The sequence below is a fragment of the Dermacentor andersoni genome, chromosome 1, assembly GCF_023375885.2.
Source record: "Dermacentor andersoni chromosome 1, qqDerAnde1_hic_scaffold, whole genome shotgun sequence".
NCBI classification, from domain to species: domain Eukaryota; kingdom Metazoa; phylum Arthropoda; class Arachnida; order Ixodida; family Ixodidae; genus Dermacentor; species Dermacentor andersoni.
Genome location: NC_092814.1, coordinates 24,759,810 through 24,779,932, shown reverse-complemented (window position 1 = coordinate 24,779,932; position 20,123 = coordinate 24,759,810). Strand labels below are relative to the sequence as shown.

Here is a 20,123-nt window from a genome sequence, read left to right as displayed (position 1 = left end):
TCCTGGTAAAGATTACGCAAAATAGTGCATCTGGTGGCACATTGTAATGCTGTTAAACTGAGAAATATCATCAGATTAGGTTTTTTTTTTTAACTCTTTGAGGTCCAAAACATTTACCCACTTTCCGGCTGTTCCAGTTTGAAACTATTTTGCCAGTTTTGGGCACCGCAAAATAAAACAACTGTGCAAGAAAAACTCATACAATGTTCATTTTTGCAGTTGCTTTCTGTCCCCAAGTCTTTCAACATTTGGAAAGCGTGTGGAAGCGCTCAAAGCATGCTCCTCAGTGTAGTTTAGATTATTGTCGCAAGTTTTGCAGAAGAATACAGTTTCTTTCCTGCCCCCCTTTGTGTTGCAGTCCCTGCACACGATGCAGTCCTTGCTGCTTTGGCCGGGGATCTTGTATATGAAATGGGGCTTTCCATCGCACCTTTCTTCACAGTCCAAACATGCAGATGGGCCCCACTTCTAAGTGCGAGCCCTGACAGCACCCACCAGCAGCTTGATAAGATTCTTGCAGTAGTGCAGGTGTTGCTGCTCTTTCTGTCTCTGCGTCAGCTGCTGCATCCTCATCAAAATGAAACTTTTTACAATTAAAACTTCGAGAAGCCAAAAAATTCACCAATAGTTACAATAATCCCTAATGTGAAATTTGAGAGCAGCTCTATGCACGTTTTCATTTCAGATATACTGAAACAATGAATTTGAGAAAGACATGTATAAGAGTTGGCAATAGTTGAAAATCTGATCTGAGGGTCAAGCATGTTGGCTTTTATACATGACCTGTCAAAGGTTCCAGTATAATTGCTGGTGCCACTTGGCTTACAGAAAGTACTATGCAATTCACATCGGGCAGACAATCAGATTAGAAAACAAACGCTAACCATGACAATTGAAACAAGCGCGAACGAGGCAAAACCAAGCAAACTAATCAAGCACGAGCGAGAACTGACGCGAGCAGACGATAGCTCGAACTAGCGACCCGGCTGACACCAAACACGAGTGCACATTTAGCGGTCAGGTGGGTCCGCATGAAACCGGTTTCCCATGCACACGTTACTGAAGGAGCCACTCTTATTGGTGTCCCATTCATGGCTCGCGTCTTTTTCCATCTGCCACTCCACATTCGCTCTGTCATCCTTTGCTGTTGTGCTCGTTCGCTCGGTTACACAAAGACCAACATTGACACTCGCCGCAGGAATGGGCGCCTAAAAGCTGCACTCTAAAAAAGAGCTTTCTTCACCATTTCATACACTTGCAGGAAAATGCATACCTTGCACAGTAGTGATCGGCCCTGTCAATTGCACCCATAATTTCGGTGTAGTCACATATCATTACAGGCTTCTCCAGTGTCAATGTCTTTCCTCTAATCTGTTTCCTCGATATTCTTTTTGTAGGCGTATTGTGGGCTGAACTAAGCATTGTGACTTGACGCTTATCCCACCAGGCAAGTGCTATGTAATAGTTTCCTTGTCAGTAAGTAGCCACTTCACCTTTTTTCATTTTCTTCTTGAGCTGCTGTGGCATTTGCTTTCTATTCGTCATCACTGTTCCAGTTAGTAATACCCTCTGTGAAGTAACTCTTCGGCAAGCACTGGGGACTTGTAAAATCTGTCTCCATGAAGATGATAGCCACTACCCGACATAGCTTGCTGCTCTTTCTGCAGCAGGTGGAGTACAATCCTGCGTGTGAAGGGGAGCTCAGGACAGCAGAGGCTATCTGTCGTCATGCTACCATAATAAGGCTCAAATGCAGAAATTTAGCCTGTCAGGCAGTCAGCAAATGCATGAATGCGCATGCCCCATTTTGTTGGCTTCTGAGGATTGTAACACTCGAATGAGACTCGGCCCTTGAAGCCAACAGTGCTTTCATCTATGCAATATTTCAGGCTGGCGTTGAAATGCTCTCTGCATTTTGCATCAACGTAAAACCCAACATCTCTGACCTTGCTTCCACAAGTTCGTCGACCTGAAGAGGCATCTGGGCTTGAAGCAACATGTAGAGTCTCCTCAACGTGTAGCATCAATCTCTTCCATTTGAAAACATGCGGGAAAAAAGGCGTCTTCTTGAGGAGGTTCTTGCTAAAGTACTCCTTCAGTTCCAGCTTGGGATTCAACACCATGTTGATGATAACCCCAGGAAGGCTTTGAATTCTTCCAAGGTCACGTCTTCCCAGTCCTTCCAAATCAAGTAGTTCGGCAGGACGCCGGCACTTGAGACTTTTTCCAGCACTTAACTGTTCATTTCACGCACTATTTCCTGAATCAACTGGTCTGTGAAGAACAGATGGAAGTAGTCCAACTCACAGTTTAGATTGTAAGTGCTTACTTGGGATCTTGGGTTCGTGACGGTGAAGGAAAGAGATGCAAAGTCTGGAAAATTACCCTGCCAGCTTGTTTCACGTGGTAGTTTGTTACCAGAGCCACCGCCTCCAGCATCATCGCCTTCTTCATCACTAACTTCTGTAGAATCACTATCTCCGTCATCTGATGGAGGCACATAGTTGGATCTCTTCCTCACTAAAATCGTCTTCACTTCTGCTATATGCTTCGGAATTATTGCCGTAGAAGGCACTCGGCGAGAAGGTAGCCATGCTTCGCTGCAAGTGTCGCGGAAACAGAGCCACTGAGCACTTGAACAATCCAAGGCTCCGAACTGTGTAAGCTCTGCCATCTAGTGTAAAAAAAAGCAAAGCTCAAGTAAAAGAAATTTACTTACTCTTTAAGAGATGGCACATCATGAATAATGAGAAAACGCACGCACAATTCAACTACAAAAAAGCTTGTTGGGTAGTGCTCCACAGTGGACCGGTACAGCCGTGTTGTGTTGTCTGGAGGGCCCTCACAACAAACCAAAGAGTTAAGCAAGAAAAAGTTTTTGCAGTTGTCACGCACCAGTCTTGAAATTTGGATTATGTTTCGTCTTTGCCACCTAGCCGCTTGGTGGAAAATATAAAATGCATGGACAAGAGCGTTCTCGAGCTGATAGACGGCTGTCTATCAGCACCTACACATTTTCTAAGTTGTTTTGTTCTCTGCTTGGGTAGGTACAAGCAGCCTCAATCAAGCTGAACTACAACTGTTTGTTGTTTACGAGCTTGGAGTCTTCCCACAGTACTGGAAATGCATCCAGATCAATGTGTTTACTTATATCACTACTTGCACTAAAACGTTGAAGTTCTGAAAGACAGTAATTGAAATATATTGAAGCGTGTATTCTATGCAGACGACGACGACGATGGGAGCACTAGCGGACTCCGCCTATAGTGGGTCAGAGTGAGATTGGTCGATGACGAAGAAGACGTGTCTCTGCTCTGTGTTTTTGAACAGATTGTCCTGTCGTTCGTGAAGAACGTCTCCCTGTGTTCTGCCCGCGTTGTACCGCAACACTGGTGGAGGTGCGGGGTACTGACCGCGTCTGATGCGTCGGAGTCCTTCTGGGAGTCGGTCATCTAGCCCGGACGCACTATCGCCAGTTACCCGACACCGGTGCATCGCTTTAGTCGTCGACTGCTAGGCCTTGCCCCGGAGTTCTTCGCTCTTCAACCACCTCTCTCCAGGAGCTGCACACATTCCGCAATGACCGAAACCAGTCCAACACAAGCACCCCAAAGCAGTCGGTTTCCCAGTCCACAACAGGTAACCGTTCTGCATCTGCTGGTTCCCGATCGCTATCGCGGAGCAGTCTTCGAAGACATTGAAGACTGGCTGGACAAGTATGAACGCGTCGCACAGATTAATCAGTGGACCGAGCAGCAAAAGCTCTCCCACGTCTATTTCGCCCTTGACGACACTGGCTGTACTTGGTTCGAGAACCGCGAAGGCAGCCTCACGAGCTGGCATGACTTTCGGCAGAAGATCACCGATACCTTTGCGAGTGCCGACCGACGCGACCACGCCCAGCAAATGATGGAGCTTCGTGTGCAACAACCTAATGAGTCGGTCACAATGTTCGCTGAAGACATGGCCCGCCTCTTTCGTAGAGCCGACCCGAACATGACCGAAGATAGGAAGTTGCGCTACCTCATGCGAGGTGTAAAAGAGCCGTTGTTCGCGGGGCTTGTGCGCAATCCGCCAGTCACTGTTACTGAGTTTATCAAAGAGGCTACGGCTATTGAGCGGGCCCTTCATCAAAGATGCAGGCAATACGATCGACTGTCCACCAGCACTACAATCAATGCCGCCGCAGTGACTACCGAGTATCAGAACTCCTTGCGTGAGTTGGTCAGAGAGCTCATCAGAGAGGAAATTCAAAAGATCCTGACACCGACACTAGATAGACCCGTCGCGTCAATCGCCGAAGTGGTGCGTGATGAAATCCGGCAGGCGTTCCCGGTAACCGATCTTCAAGACCACCAGCGACCCCTGAGTTACGCCGCTGCTGTCCGATGTCCACCACCGGTGCAACCACATCACCGTACCAACAGCCTCCGACAGCCACTCCTTGGTCGTCGCCGCAAGAGGAGGCTTCGAGGCGCGCAGCCGTTATGCTGCTTCAGTCATACCGCCAGCCGTCGTTCGCCGCGTCTTGGTCACCACCGCAAAACGACGCTACGGGACGGCCGCAACTTCGGAGAACCGACGTATGGCGCACTGTCGATAGGCGGCCACTCTGTTTTCACTGCGGAGGCGCCGGCCATATTTCGCGTCATTGCTGCCATCGTGACACATCATTTCGACCTCTTCGTCCATCGTACTATGGTCGACGGGCAAATGACGACGCCATGCTATGCCGCGACGACGCTGCTTTTCAGGGACCCCCAATAGCGCACCCGAGTGACGAATCCATGCCCAATGATCGGTCCGATTTCGGCCGTCGATCGCGCTCTCCAACTCCTCCACGTCAAATGGCTTCATCTACTGGACGTACTTTTGCGGAGCTCCGAGGACGAAGGTCGCCCAGCCCCCGTCGGGGAAACTGAAGGCGGCGACCTCTGGGGGCAAGGTTGCAGGCCTGCCGCAAGACACTAAAGAGCCCCCAACATTCTCGCTGCAGAACGACGTGAAGGCGATAAACACTGAAGAAATTGCGAGCGCCGACATTGATGTTTTCGTGGACGGGCAACCGGTGACAGCGTTAGTCGACACTGGTGCCGACTTCTCTATAATGAGTCAGGAACTCGTCCTCCGTCTGAAGAAAGTGAAGACGCCATGGACGGGACCTCACATAAGGACGGCAGGCGGCCAATTACTGATGCCTACTGGAAGATGTACTGCTAGAGTTAACATCGGGGATTCTTCTTTCGTGGCCGCTTTCATCGTCCTTCCTGTATGCTGCAAAGATTTGATTATTGGAATGGACTTCCTAAAAGAATATGGCGCCGTAATTAACATCCCGGACCGCATGGTGACGTTTTATAAGAGCTCCGGTTTAGTCCATCGTTTATCGCCGCAGCACAACTGCTTTCATCTAACAGAAGACGACATAGTCATCCCCCCTCGATCGTGTGCCCTTGTTTCAGTAGCATGCAACATACCGTTTCGTTGCGAAGGAGTTGCCGACCAAATAACCTCGTTGTTGTTTACTCACGGTATCTCGGTCGCGCGAGGAATCGTGAATGTCACCGACGGGCGCACAAGTCTGTTGCTAACAAATTTTAACACAGAGCGACGGCACCTTCTCAAGGGCACAGCTGTGGCTTATTTTGACGGCGTTGCGGATGTTCGTGGCTGCTGTTCACTACTCGAAGAAGCGCCTACGCGAGACCCAGCTCCTGCACTTGACGTTAGCACTGCTTTGTCGGAGCACGAACGCGAGCGGCTTCTTACGCTATTGGCCAAGTTCAACGACTGTTTTGCGTCGACGTCCAGCGTCGGTCGGACGCCTCTGACAAAGCACCGAATAATTACAGAGGATACAGTAACACCAATTCACCAAAATCCATATCGTGTGGCACCTAGAGAACGTGAAGCCATACAACAACAAGTGACACAAATGCTTGAAGATGACGTGATCCAACCATCAACAAGTCCCTGGGCATCTCCTGTAGTTCTATTCAAGAAAAAAGACGGCAGCTTGCGTTTCTGTGTGGACTACCGAAAGCTAAATAAGGTGACAAAGAAAGACGTATACCTGCTTCCCCGTATAGATGATTCACTCGACAGGCTTCGACAGGCACGTTACTTCTCTTCAATGGACTTAAAAAGCGGATATTGGCAAATCGAAGTAGACTCGAGAGACCGTGAAAAAACTGCTTTCGTGACGCCAGATGGCCTATACGAATTTAAAGTCTTGCCTTTCGGTTTAGGTTCTGCCCCTGCTACGTTCCAACGCCTCATGGATACTGTACTTTCGGGTCTGAAATGGAAAACCTGCTTAGTATATCTCGACGATGTCATCGTTTTCTCCGCAACGTTTGAAGAACACCTCGAATGGCTTGAAGCGGTTCTGCAGTCCATACGGTCCGCCGGCCTCACCCTGAAGCCGTGCCACTTTGGCTTCGAGGAACTGCAGTTTCTCGGTCACGTCGTCAGCCACACAGGTGTCCGGCCGGATCCTGAAAAAATTGCAGCCGTCGCACAGTTTCCCGTACCATCCGACAAAAAGGCTGTCAGTCGCTTCCTCGGCCTCTGTGCCTATTACCGGCGGTTTATTGCAGACTTTGCGCGCATTGCGTCGCCGTTAACTCGCCTGACGAGAGATGACGTTGCTTTTGTATGGGGCGACGAAGAGCAAGGTGCATTCAACGACTTGCGGCAACGTCTCCAGACACCTCCAGTGCTTGCTCACTTTGATGAGACCGCTCCTACATTGCTCCACACTGATGCCAGCAATGTTGGCTTGGGAGCTGTTCTTGTGCAGTGCCAAGAGGACACAGAAAGAGTGCTTGCCTATGCAAGTAGAACACTCTCATGTACGGAGGCTAATTACTCCACAACTGAGAAAGAATGCCTCGCCGTAGTATGGGCGGTTATGCAATTTCGCCCATATTTGTATGGCCGCCACTTCACCGTTATCAGCGACCACCATTCACTATGTTGGTTGACAAACCTTAAAGATCCTTCTGGACGACTGGCGCGTTGGAGCCTAAGGCTGCAAGAGTTTGACATGACTGTCACGTACAAGTCGGGGAAACGACATACGGATGCTGACTGCTTGTCTCGATCGCCGATAGCGTCACCTGTTCCGCCCGAAGAAGAAGACTCAGCTTTTCTTTGTGTTATGGATACATCCGCCATCGCGCAACAACAACGGGACGACCCTGAGTTGCTTGAACTAATCAATTACTTGGAGGGAAGATCTGCGAAACCACCTAGAGTTTTCACAAGAGGACTGTTGTCGTTTTGTTTACGGGCCAAGGTCCTTTACAAAAAAAACTTTTCTTCGACCGGGTCCCCCTATCTGCTTGTCATTCCTGCAGCTCTTCGTACGGAAGTACTTCAAGCTTGCCGCAACGAGGTGACTTCTGGTCACTTAGGCTACACGCGCACATTGGCCAGACTGCAGCAAAGGTACTACTGGCCGAGACTTACCACCGCCGTGAAACATCACGTTCGCACTTGTCTCGACTGCCAGAAGCGCAAGTCGCCTCCGACGAAACCAGCCGGCCTCCTACAACCCGTCCAGGTCCCTCGAAGACCATTTGATCAAATCGGAATGGATATTTTGGGCCCACTCCCTACTTCTACTGCAGGCAATCGCTTTGTTATCGTCGCAACCGACTATCTCCCACGTTACGCTGAAACAAAGGCAATCCAGAGCAGCACAGCAGCCGAGGTAGCGCGCTTTTTCATTGAGTATGTGGTGTTGCAACACGGTGCGCCAACCGTCGTAATAACCGACCGAGGAACCGCATTTACGGCTGCACTTTTAGATCACGTCTTGCTACTAAGTGGAACGGCCTATCGAAAGTCCACCGCCTACCATCCACAAACCAATGGGTTAACAGAGCGCTTAAACAAAACAATTGAAGACATGCTCTCCATGTACGTGGATGTTGATCATAAAAATTGGGACGACATCCTACCTTACATCACCTTTGCATATAACACGGCGAAACAAGAGACTCACGTTCTCACTTGTTCACGGACGGGGTGTACGAACGATGCTGGATGCGATGCTTCCACACGACTTTGACGACACTGATACGGAAGCCGATGTATTTACGCAACACGCAGAAGAAGCTCGGCAGCTCGCGCGCTTGCGGATCTGCCAGCAGCAAGACTACGACGCAGGCCGCTACGATCTTCACCGTAGAATAGTTACCTATGAAGTCGGCAACAGAGTGTGGGTTTGGACACCCATACGGAAACGAGGCCTCTCCGAGAAACTGTTAAGGCGATACTTTGGACCATATCGGGTATTGCAGCGCCTCAGTGATGTCACCTACGAGGTCGTTCCCGATAATCCCAACTGTACGCGGCGCCGCACACTCCGTCCTGAACTTGTGCATGTTGTGCGCATGAAGCCGTATGTGAGCTAATGACTATGCTAGCGGCCTTTACTTTCCGAAAGTGACATTTCTTGTTTAGCATCGGGACGATGCTCTCGTAGGGAGGGACAAATGACGCGTGTATTCTATGCAGACGACGATGACGATGGGAGCACTAGCGGACTCCGCCTATAGTGGGTCAGAGTGAGACTGGTCGATGACGAAGAAGACGTGTCTCTGCTCTGTTTGTTTTTGAACAGATTGTCCTGTTGTTCGTGAAGAACGTCTCCCTGTGTTCTGTCCGCGTTGTGCGGCGACAATATTAATCACGTGAAAGGGACAGACAACTGTTCAGAACATGAATCAAGATAGCCCCACTGATGGAAAGGTCGTGCCTAGTATTGACTGAAATGAGCACTGTTTTCGTCATTAAACAAGGATTTATATTTTACTGCTTCACAAAACGTTCTGAAAAAGTACTTTTGGCACCCTCACACAGTAAAAGCATGACAACAAATGAGATGACCTATTACACGACCTCCTATTACTGTACGTGGCTCCTGAGCCTCTTTTCGAATACAGTCAACGTTCGAAAAATCGGTGAGTCCGAAAAAAATGGGTGCATGTCTTTCACTGCCCTTAACGGCTCATAACGCTACAGGCATGACCGAAAAAGCTCTCAAGCACTGCCACTACACTTATTAGGCATATTGGTGCTCGTACTGTGACAGGAGACGGCGGGTGCACGCGTGTATAATCAAGGAATACATACTGTGTCCCGGGACAATTGCCCCTTCTCACGTTTGTTAAGCTTCACCGCAATATTCTGCGCAAGCTTCACCACGTAACATTGATCTATTGATGCCAAGCTGACTTTTGGGAACCAGCATGTTGCAACGCGCCGTGCTTTCCGAGCTTCGAAGCCAACGCAAGGATTACAAGGAGTACAAAGACGGAGCCGGTGCCATGACTGACAGCGGCAAATTATGTCTGAAAAACACGGCACCGAACGGCAAGAAGCTCAATAGTGAACGTCGAAGCAGCTAGGCCTAGCGTTGCCGCGGTCAACGTTGCCGTGGTCTACGGCTGCCAGCGGATCTGCGAGCGAAAGCGCCGGTTCGAGGTGGCGAGATAATCAAAATGGCGGTGGTGGTGGCTTTGATTAATGCTGTTGTGGACCTGCGGTCCCCGCAAAATATACGGAAAATCGGACGGCGATGTATTCCTGCAAACGACATTTCAGCCGTTCTTATGCATTGACTGTATGGGGTACGTTGGTGCCGCGAAGCCATCCCAATTATGGGGAATGTCCGAAAAATCGGGCGTTGACTGTATTGAAAGGCAATACATTTTTCTATCATAAGTTTTTCTGCAACTTACAATGCACAGCTAAATCTTCCATTGTTATATGAGCAGCAAAGTGGCGCCATGCCTGGATGGATGGATGGTTGTTATGAGCATCCCCTTTGGAACGGGGCGGTGGGTTGGGGCCCCAAGCTCTTGCTATTCTACTGCCTAATGTCCTACCTAGGTTAAAAAAGAAAAAGAAAACACGATGAACTCCCACAACCAAATTTTCTGACCCCCCCATTGTGAACTTTGCTTTTGTACGTCTACGCCTTTTGGCGTTTCCCTACTTTTCTTCCACCAATCTTCCAATCGCCTCTTACTGATCTCTATTGCGGACATGTTTCCTTTTCCCCTGCTCTCACTGAACCCAAGGGCTTCAAGGAGGCCAGTGGTGCCTAAATCAAGTGCTGGGCCAATATCTTCACATTCTCATAAAACATGCTCCTTCGTTCCCCTAGCTTTATTGCAGCAAGCACATGCTTCTTCTTCCTTCTTATATCTCATTTTACAAGTGCGTGTTCTAAGGCATCCTGATCTCGCTTCAAAAAGTAATGAGCTTCCCTTTGCCTTGCAGTGTGCTAACTTGCACCCATAGCCAAAGAGGGCCCTACATCGCCGCTAGCACTAGAGTTACTGTATATGCTCCCCATGGGGAGTCGAATTGCGTGTCTGATTGAACGCGCCGCTCGCACGCCTATTCACCAAATCTGGTCACATGCGCAAAAAGCATCCTTTTGAGGAAAAGCCAACTTTACGACGGCGCCTGCAAAGCCGCCCGCCGTGCCACTGCCTTCACAAGCCTCTATGGCCTCTGCCATGCCAGTGTTGGATATGTCGTATTGGTGTGTTGTTTAGTGCAGTTTGGATGGACATTCTTTTTTTGCCTTATGGCGCAGCGTCAAGATTGCTGTACGGTGATTCTCAGTGCAGCGAAGTTGCTACAATGAAAGGGTGCTGTCAGAGGAAAAAAAAAAAAAAACTCTTGTTCGGACAATTTGCAAATGGCATCCATCTGCTTATATGTAATCAGGTTCGTCAGTCAGCATGAGATCGACAGCAGTTCGTCGCCTGATGTCTCGCATGTAGTCACATATATTCTTATTTCATATTCTTACATTCTATTTTCAAGCGTGGCCTCTGGCTTGCTCGCTCATAGAGTCACGAAACGCCACTGTGGGTACTGTATTTCATCGGACAATGTGTAAATGTCGGGATGCAGAAAGCACTCCTTGGATACAAAACATTCCTTCTGTAGCAACCAGGCTTGAATCATCAGAATATTGTAATTGGGTGTTTTGTCTAATTACATTGCCAGTTTTACTAGTGAACGTAAAGAACAAGGCAGTGTCAAACCTATGACTTGCGAATCTGAGTATTGGACAATCTTGTTAACGACCAGCTTTTTCTCTCACCCGCTGTGTTATATATTTTCAAAGCACAAAATAAACTGTCTCAACTGTCAAACATGTGCCCAGAAAAGCAAGCGCCCAGAAAAGCAAAATGATCGTCACACGTCGAAATCGGTACTGTGGGTCGAGTACGCCAGCCATTTAATATGATCGACTCATTATTTATTCCAGCCTTATGGTACATTCTAGAATGCACAAACTATTTGCATCACGCATGAAGTCTGATCATGTAGAACAAGTATAAATCTCACTAGCAATATTTTTTCGATAACATTCAGGACATGTATTATGGCTCCTCTCACACTACACGTAACAGTTGGTTAGCTGGTGAAAAAAACTACCAGAAAAAGATACAAATGTGTGCGCATGAATATATACATATATAAAGATTAACCTTATAGTTGTGGCAGAACAGTATAATATAGTCTGTACAGTCTGTCGCAGTCCATTGAACTGTGAAGTACAAAAGTTTGAAGCCATATCCAGCGTCTATTATGCCAGACCTACTTTGATCTGCGCAAAATTCTACTTAGCTTGCATTATTTATAAAGCACAAACACACATATAATTTTTAGCACTTGTTTTATTCGCAACCATTGTTTGCTCAAGTTACTTATTTCATCTTTGAAAGCACTGTGTCAAAAACGACGTGGAGCCAGCGATGAACAATTTATAGAATCGATTTGATCTAAATTTGTTCTTTCTTCGAGTTTTACTTTTTTCCTTGATGTGAGTCTTCAGCCCAATGATGTGAAATGAACGAGCAAGCACACTCAGCCGCTGCGCTGCGCTGTTTCCTGCATTCAACAGGAGTGGCTTTCCTGCTCAACATGGATGCATCGGCAGGCAAGATGGCAGATCTACATGCAACTCTGCTCCCGTAGGGAGCATATACAGTAACTCGAGCTAGCACTAAAACCCCTCAATGTTTAAAAGTAGCCGCCATCCTCTGAACTTTTCCACCGCTGCGCGGCCTCTCCGAGCCTTTCTCCCTTTCCCCCACCCTTCGTTGCCTGTCTACTCTTTTCGATTGGACTACCGCCATCACGTGACAGTGCGCGCATTTTCATTTTGTTATATTTTAATCCGAGAAGAAAGTGCATGCTTTCAGAAGTCTCTCTGGCGTTATTTTCGATGAATTAATGAATATGCACCATAGTGTATGTAGTATATGGTGAGGGTAGCTTCCGTCATGAGCGTGTCGTTAAGAACAGCGCACTTTCTTGCTGCCGTTTCCACTGTTCATCATGAGTTGCTGTGCCTGCCGTAATCGCTTCAGTGAAGGAAATAAAGCTTTTTACAGTGCCGCCTGGCAAGCATGATGTGAAGCGAAGATATGGATGCACAAGATCGGTCGCGCAAACTTCAACAGACCGCCGTCCGTGCACCTTTGCGAAGTACGAAGTTTCTAAATAACACAACATATCAGAGGTATTTATTCCCAAGCTTTCACACTGCACGATGTTACCGCGGATTTCGTGCACTCCTTCGTTGTGTACAATGTCGACATAGTTTTTCTTCCTTGAGCAGTAGTGCGCATTTCTTTTAATGCGTAAGGATTCCTTGGCGAATACCACAGGAAAGTTTGTTCAATAGGAGAAAAGTTTAATGTCTTGTATCTGCACAAAAATGCGCAATTTCCGAAGTTAAGACAATGAATCATTATAATAGTGTAAATGTAGATTGGTAACTTTGTAAGCAATAAGGAACAATTGAAACAAAACAAAATGAAAATGATCAGACAGAATACCCATAGGATACACAGGGCTCCATAGGACATGCATGGGGAAGAAAGAGTAGGAGTGGGTCAACTTAAATTTGGGGGTCGTCCAACTTAAATTTGTGGGTGGCCCAACTTGAATGTGGGAGTGGGCCACCAACTGAAATTTGGGGGTATACTTATGCATACTTAGATAACTCCAGGGGAGTTTCTGCATGCTTTTTGATATAAGAAAAACGGAGTGATACTCGGAGTGAGACTAAAATTTGCATTGTTTTTAAGCATGTGTTTAGTACAGCGGCAAGGTGGGCTAGTTGGTGGAAGTTCATCTTGTAATAAGGGGGGTACTACGCTATAAACACACAGACAATACAAGTAGAACCTTATTACGTGTGTTTTTAGCAGTGGAAAAAAATACAGCATCAATTAAATTGTTAGAATACTCATGAAACGAATCAGACTTGCATACGTTAATACTTTAGCAAAAAATGGTGTTGCACACCTTTAAAAATTCTGTGGGAAACGCTGCTCATTTAATCAAAATTTACGATATCCTTACTGAGCTTTTTTTTCATTAATGTTTGTCCGTGACGAATCATTTTCTGGGCGTGCAATGTTACTTTAGCAAAAAATGGTGTTGCACACCTTTAAAAATTCTGTGGGAAACGCTGCTCATTTAATCAAAATTTACGATATCCTTACTGAGCTATTTTTTCATTAATGTTTGTCCGTGACGAATCATTTTCTGGGCGTGCAATGTTTAATTCATGTAGGACATTTTTTTGTCCTTTGTTTAATATTTATGATCATTTTTCAGGTGAACAATATGAGCCTTTGATTATGCATGATATTGGCAAAAAGAAGCTGGAGCCTGACCATGTACCCAGCATGCTCTAAGAGCACATAGTTAGTGCCAACGTAATAAATTTTAATGTTCATTGTAAGGCTCTAGGCGAAGCCATCATGCCCGAATGGCTGATGTGACTTCAGTCACTGCTTCCGTTCGCCTTAATGACGTAACTGTATAACTGAGCAGTTACAGTCGGAAGTACTCAAAACAGATTTGTAGCTTCTATTTCTGACGAACACTTTGAGGCAGCCACGTTTCACAGCTACTTGCGACGATTCACAAACCGTACTCAGCGCAAACCCATAATAGATGCGAACGTGTGCACGCACACTATCCCTGTCGTGACTCCAAAGCATACATTCTTTTACATGTTTTTCCCCCTAAAGCTTCGTTCATACCGCTTGGTTGAAATAAGGCTCTCGGTTGTAATTTCAGTGCGTCAGGAAATAAATAGGAGCTAAAACAAAAGCGCCATACTAAAAAGTTGCCATCCTGCTCACATTAAGGGAGGACGTGGCTTTCGCATCGCGAAAAATTGCCAATATACCGATTTTTTGACAATCACATTTTCAGTTTCTATAACCTTTTTTCTATCTGATACCCAAATATCATCACTGTAAACCACTTAGAAGTGCTCTAAGAAACTCGTTTTATCAGGCAAGGTGGCGAAACATCTCGCGGAAATCAAGAAAGAACAGCGTTTTTCAAGCCACAATATCTCCGGAACGGCGCGACCGAGCGCCGCCATCTTCTCGTTGGAAAGCGCATTTCTCCGTCTTCAAATTTGCCGCTTCAGATATCTCCTGCATCCAGAAACCAGCGCACAAAAAGCAAATAGAGAGATTTAGAATAGGGGCCCCAAACGTTTTGGGGCCCCAAAGAAATAGCGTCGAAGCCACTGCGCATGCGCGATACGCAAACTGCGTTTGGGTTTTGCGTTGGGAACGCTATTTCACCGATTTAGCGGGAGTCCAAATAGCGGCCCCAAAAACTTTGCGTCAGCAAACATGGCGTAACCCATCGAAGCGACGGCTCTAACCTAGCACTAAACTAGGTTCGATTCGTGGTAACGCGTGAAGTTCGCAAGCTAAGAGAAGTGACTGCGGTTATCGCTTTCTATCAACTAGCGTGTGTTATGAATATTGAGTCATTAGACGCCGCTGATTTCGAATTCGCTTGTGGATTTTACGGCTCGTAGGCCTAACACGGCTAAGCTTGGCTGGTGAAGGCACGTAAAGTTGGTTTGCTCGAAACTAAGCGCAACTAATTGTTTCCTGCTTACAGAATAACCTCCAAATTGTAATTAAACGCGAATACACGCAAGTCAAAATTACTATTTCTATCATAAAATGGTATATCTTATTTAATTATTTCTAATAGCTTTTATTTGACGCCGTAGTGGCGCTGTCAGCGCAAGACGCTATCTGCGAACGTAAAACCCTATTCTAAAACTCTTCACTCCTTCGTGCCCCAGCGCTAACACCCGCAAAGCTCTTTGGGGCCCCAAACTATTGGGGCCCCTATTCTAAAGCTCTCCAATGATTGAAGGTCGTGCCGGAGTCTGCGATTGGTTGCGCCCGCCATGTGACTCCAGCGCGGTTCGCCATTTTTCCGGCGCTCGCGTCGTCTGCTCGGCTTTGCCCCTCACGAGTCTGGACGACGTCTCCACTCGCCGTAATCTCGACGTGTCAAAACGAGCGTTACGCGGACATCGCAGTAGCGTGGCCGATCCCTATACTTGTGGACGTTTCAGACTCGCAGCTAAGCATTCCGAGCATCGGCGACGCGGACTTCGCGACCAAGATTCCCGCGCGGAATCCTCGGACATGCGGCTAAGCCTTTCAGCACTCGGTGTTTCGGAATTCGTGACGAAGCACATCGCGCACGCAATCCTCGGACACGTGGCTAAGCATTTCGCGCATAGGGAGTCTCCGACTCTGCGACCATGCACATCGCGCGCGGACTTCTCAGCGCCTCACCTAAGCATTTTGTGCATCGGCGCCTCCGACTGCGCGGTACATCGAACGTCGGCTCCTCGAGCCCGCGTCTAGGCATTTCGCGCGTCGGCACCTCAAACTGCGCGACTAAGCACATCGCGAGTTGGCTCCTTGTATCTGCGGCTAGGCATTTCGCACATCGGCACCTCGGACCCACAACTAAGCATATTGCACGTTCACTCTATTATATATTGTCACCATAGCTCGTAATAATATCTATTATACCACTCCTTCATAAAGAGGACCTCATCATGTGCTCTGTTCACTAGGCCCCTTGGGCTGGCACAGACACCTGGCTGCAAAAGTGATTGAGGCATCATACAAAAGTACAATTCTGGAAAGCAGCAGCTGCAAATCTATCACTGGCTCTCTGATTCTAAGTTCTACAGCCATTGTCAAGTTACGATGACTTGGGAGGCTGCTGACACGCAGGGCCTTCATTCAGTAACATGGTGAATTCTCCCCAAAAAAATACCCCACTGATTGTACTGGAAATTGCTATCAATCGGGCAGCCTGCGGGTACAGGCTGCCTGAATGTACACTGGACGTATATTCATGCCCACACAGAGTTCTGCACGTCACTTGGTTTGAAACTTAGGCACCATGCTCTTCGTAGAGCAGCAGCAGCAAAGAATGCCCTATAAAAAAAAGGGGGGGGGGTGCACCAGACCAGAGGCCACATGTACAGTATCGTCCACTCTTAGGGGGAACACGGCTCACCGTGGCCGCGCTCCGCGGGGCGCCAGTGCGTCCGGCGCGGCGGCGCATCGAAGCGAAGCGGCGCAGGCGCACACGGACCCAGGGGAGGTGCTTCGCGTCGTCTGCTACAGCGCTGGAGCGCGCCGCCTCTTGCTTTGCTGTAAAGTACACTTCGCTAGACCCAGGTGACTGAGTGACCGAGGCGGCATTGCGGGAAGGCGTACTTCACTAACTGGAGCATTTTCCAGCTGGTTCCGTCTACAGCTTGGGAACAGCCTGCTTAATCAATATACATAAACAGAAACAAGCTTCTCAAATCACTTAGCATGTTTTTTATAAGTGATGAGGGTAAAAATAGTCATTTTTTCGCGCTCTTTATTAGGCTGGGGCCCTTTTATTTTACTCGCACAGCACTTGGTGTAGTGCATACCGAGAAACCTATTAGGCGCGCTCTTGGTTGGAGTCATCATGTCATGAGCCTAGCGCGCCGTTTCGCTCGTGTCTTGATGCTAGAACGAATGTGCTTAATTGACTTAAGAAAACGACCGAAACCCGCTATAAATTTCGCAGAAAGTTAGGGAGCGATTATTCAATCACACATCACCATGTTTGCCATGGATTTTACCATTAAGGAGGGCAATACTATTACTTCGACAGCAACTAAGAAGTGATATCCGCTGCTTCGTACTCTCTTATTGACGCGTTAATGTCGCTGGTAGGAGAGCATGGAGCGCTTTACGCGATGTGGGAAAGTGCTCTCCCCGGCACAGCAACTGATTTGGCGATAATTTTACTCCCCCTTTTCATCTTTCTACATCCTATAAAAAAACGAAATTCATTTTTGTTGTCACAGTTTGGGTAAAATCACCGAAGCGGTGCCGGTCCTCTGACGGCTACCTGACGCGAGAAGTCGCATTCTCATTTAGAAGAATCGTCGGTCAATTATTTGATTACGTTGATTAGGTGAAGTAAAACATGTGGCGCCGACGGTTTTTTTTTTTTTTTTTTTTTTTTTTTTTTTTTCTCCTTGGAGTCAATGCACGCCGCATGCGAATGCTGTTTCTGTCCGTTTTGAAGAGGTAATTGGAGTGGAAAATCTATAATCTACATGTCTGTTTTCTAGCTTAAATTACGTCTTGTCGGGTAATTAAGTCGTTATTCGCTTCTATTTAATTTCAGTACTTCCTCGGAATGGGCCATATGCATGTTCTCACTAGCATATAATAATTTGTTAATTGTGCGGTATACGTGCCGAAGCGACACAAGGCCTCTGTGTTACGCCATAGAGGCGGGCATCGGATAAATTTGGAGATTAGGAGGAATTAATTCCTTTTATCTTTAGGGGGTAGGCGGGGGTGGGCTGGGCTGAGTGGGTAAAACCCAAATATGAATACGGCACAGGAACCCTTGCCGCAGACAGGCGATGCTGTTGCCGTCGTGGGGAAGTGGCCGGTCCGTGTGTTGGACGAACGCGGCCACGATATTTAAACCGGCGGTCATGAGGCCGGCCCGGTGTCGTCTGCCCACAGCATGCCGGTGGTCGGCAAACGGGCTCACCATTTGTAAAAGCTAAGCCCGGCCCAAGCCAGATTGCTGTGGTCAGGCCAGTCTACATTTTAACTGACCATGGGCGTCAGCCCGATCAACTGCCGAGCCTCCCCCCCCCCCTTTTTTTTTGCTTAGGTCATGCTACCCCATCTTAGCTTAATATGATGATGCGGTGCAGCCAACGACTACTCAACTGAGCGACTGGCCGCTCAGGAGTTAAAGATTCTGGGATGACTCGCAACATCGAAAGACACGAGAGGTGTTTCCATTAAACGCATTTCCGTCGACTTGGATGATGAATTGCATTTGGTTCGGTTGCTGGTTGCCATGGCACTTCGGCGATAAAAACGCTGTAACAGTCCAGGATAATTTCATTTTCCCGGTGCACTTTGGAAACTAGCGATGTCGTGGGTACTGGAAGAAGAAAGACGACGCATTGTAGATCTGTGCCTACAAAACTATTCTCAACGCGTTATATCGGAGATGACAAAAAGGCCACTGAAAACTGTAAATAGAACCGTCCAGGCTTACAAGAAGGATGGAAGAATTGCGGATGCTCCCCGTAAAGCCCGGCAAAGAGTGACCATTGTTGCGGCGGCTGCTGCAAACCAGACTTCCACCGTTTGAGAAATTAAGAACAGCCTCAGGCTGGGTGACGTCCCTGAGACGACTATCAAGCGTCACCTCTACGCCCCAGCCTAATAAGGAGCGCGAAAAAAATGACTGTATTTTTACCCTCATCACTTAAAAAAACCATGCTAAGTGATTTATGTGGTGAGAAGCTTGTTTCTGTTTATGTATATTGATTAAGCAGGCTGTTCACAAGCTGTAGACGGAACCAGCTGGAAAATGCTCAAGTTAGTGAAGTACGCCTTCCCGCAATGCCACCTCGGTCACTCAGTCACCTGGGTCTAGCGAAGTGTACTTTACAGCAAAGCAAGAGGCGGCGCGCTCCAGCGCTGTAGCAGACGACGCAAAGCACCTCCCCTGGGTCCGTGTGCGCCTGCGCCGCTTCGCTTCGATGCGCCGCCGCGCCGGACGCGCTGGCGCCCCGCGGAGCGCGGCCACGGTGAGCCGTGTTCCCTCTAAGAGTGGACGATACTGTACAAGAGGCCCCACATCTCTAAACACCCCAAAGACTACAAATATGGTGCCTTTTGAGAACTGAGAGGGTGAAACTTTGAGAGCCATTTTCTCAAAACTGTTTTTCTGCCTTTCTGCTCAGTTTCTGGAGCTAATTTCTTTGTTACCGTTTAACATAGTTTGACTCCGTTTTCTTTTTTTTTTTTTTCACGTTCCTTGGGCTACAGTGCAGGTCGTGACATTCTCGCTTTCTTATCTTGACCCTTTGTAAGTTTACGATATGGCTATTCGTCTACACTGAAAGTGTGCTTGATGGGAAGGTAATATAAAATATGGCACTCCAAAACATTTGTGTTGCGAAAAAAAAAAATGCAAGAATGTCATGACCTTCAGCATGCATTTAGCTATGCAGTCAATACTTAACAAGCCTTCTATCACGTTTTTTAAGTTCCCCAGGCTCTCCAGAAAGTTAAAGGGAGTAAAATTCTGCTCGATAAAATTGAATAAAATGCTCTAAACATACCACTCTGAAACTTTTATGGACGCATCAGCGAGACATTCTGAACATTTGTGCCAATTTTCATCAAAATCCATGAAGAAATAAGGAAGTTGATTTTCAAAGCCAAGTCCCCACTTAAGCTTGCTACGCTGTATCAAGGGGCGAGAGTGCACGAGGAGAAATCAATGCGAAGTACGAGAGGGCGACAGAGATGGCGTTACTTTTAATCATTGAGGGGCTTTAGCTAGCACTAAGGTTCCTATAGTAGGATATAACTTAAATGTGCTATTGATTGAGGACTCAACCTAAATTCAGTTGTACCCGTGTGTTCATCACAATCGTAAAATCCATACCGTTAAGGTCAGTCTATGTACGTTTCATTGTAATTTTTCGTGGTTGGACAGGACCACTGAAAAACCACGGTCGGCTTGCTGGTGTGCGTTCTGAACAGGCCGCTGACACTGCGGGTGTCCTTTTGAGATAGAGCAATTGTCAAGCATTATCCAAAGGTACATAATATTGAGCTCAGTTACATGATTTCTGAGCACTGTGCAATGGCGAGTGCTGTCATTGCGGGCTGACTCAGCTGCTGAGC

The 20,123-nt window shown here is 47.4% G+C and overlaps 1 protein-coding gene across 2 annotated transcripts in view; it reads right to left on the bottom strand.

The window, feature by feature from the left end:
- Positions 1 to 20,123, bottom strand: part of sp3 (phosphatidylinositide phosphatase spermathreecae) — a 270,294-nt gene that overhangs the window by 207,051 nt on the left and 43,120 nt on the right. The gene's annotated exons all lie outside the window — the stretch shown is intronic.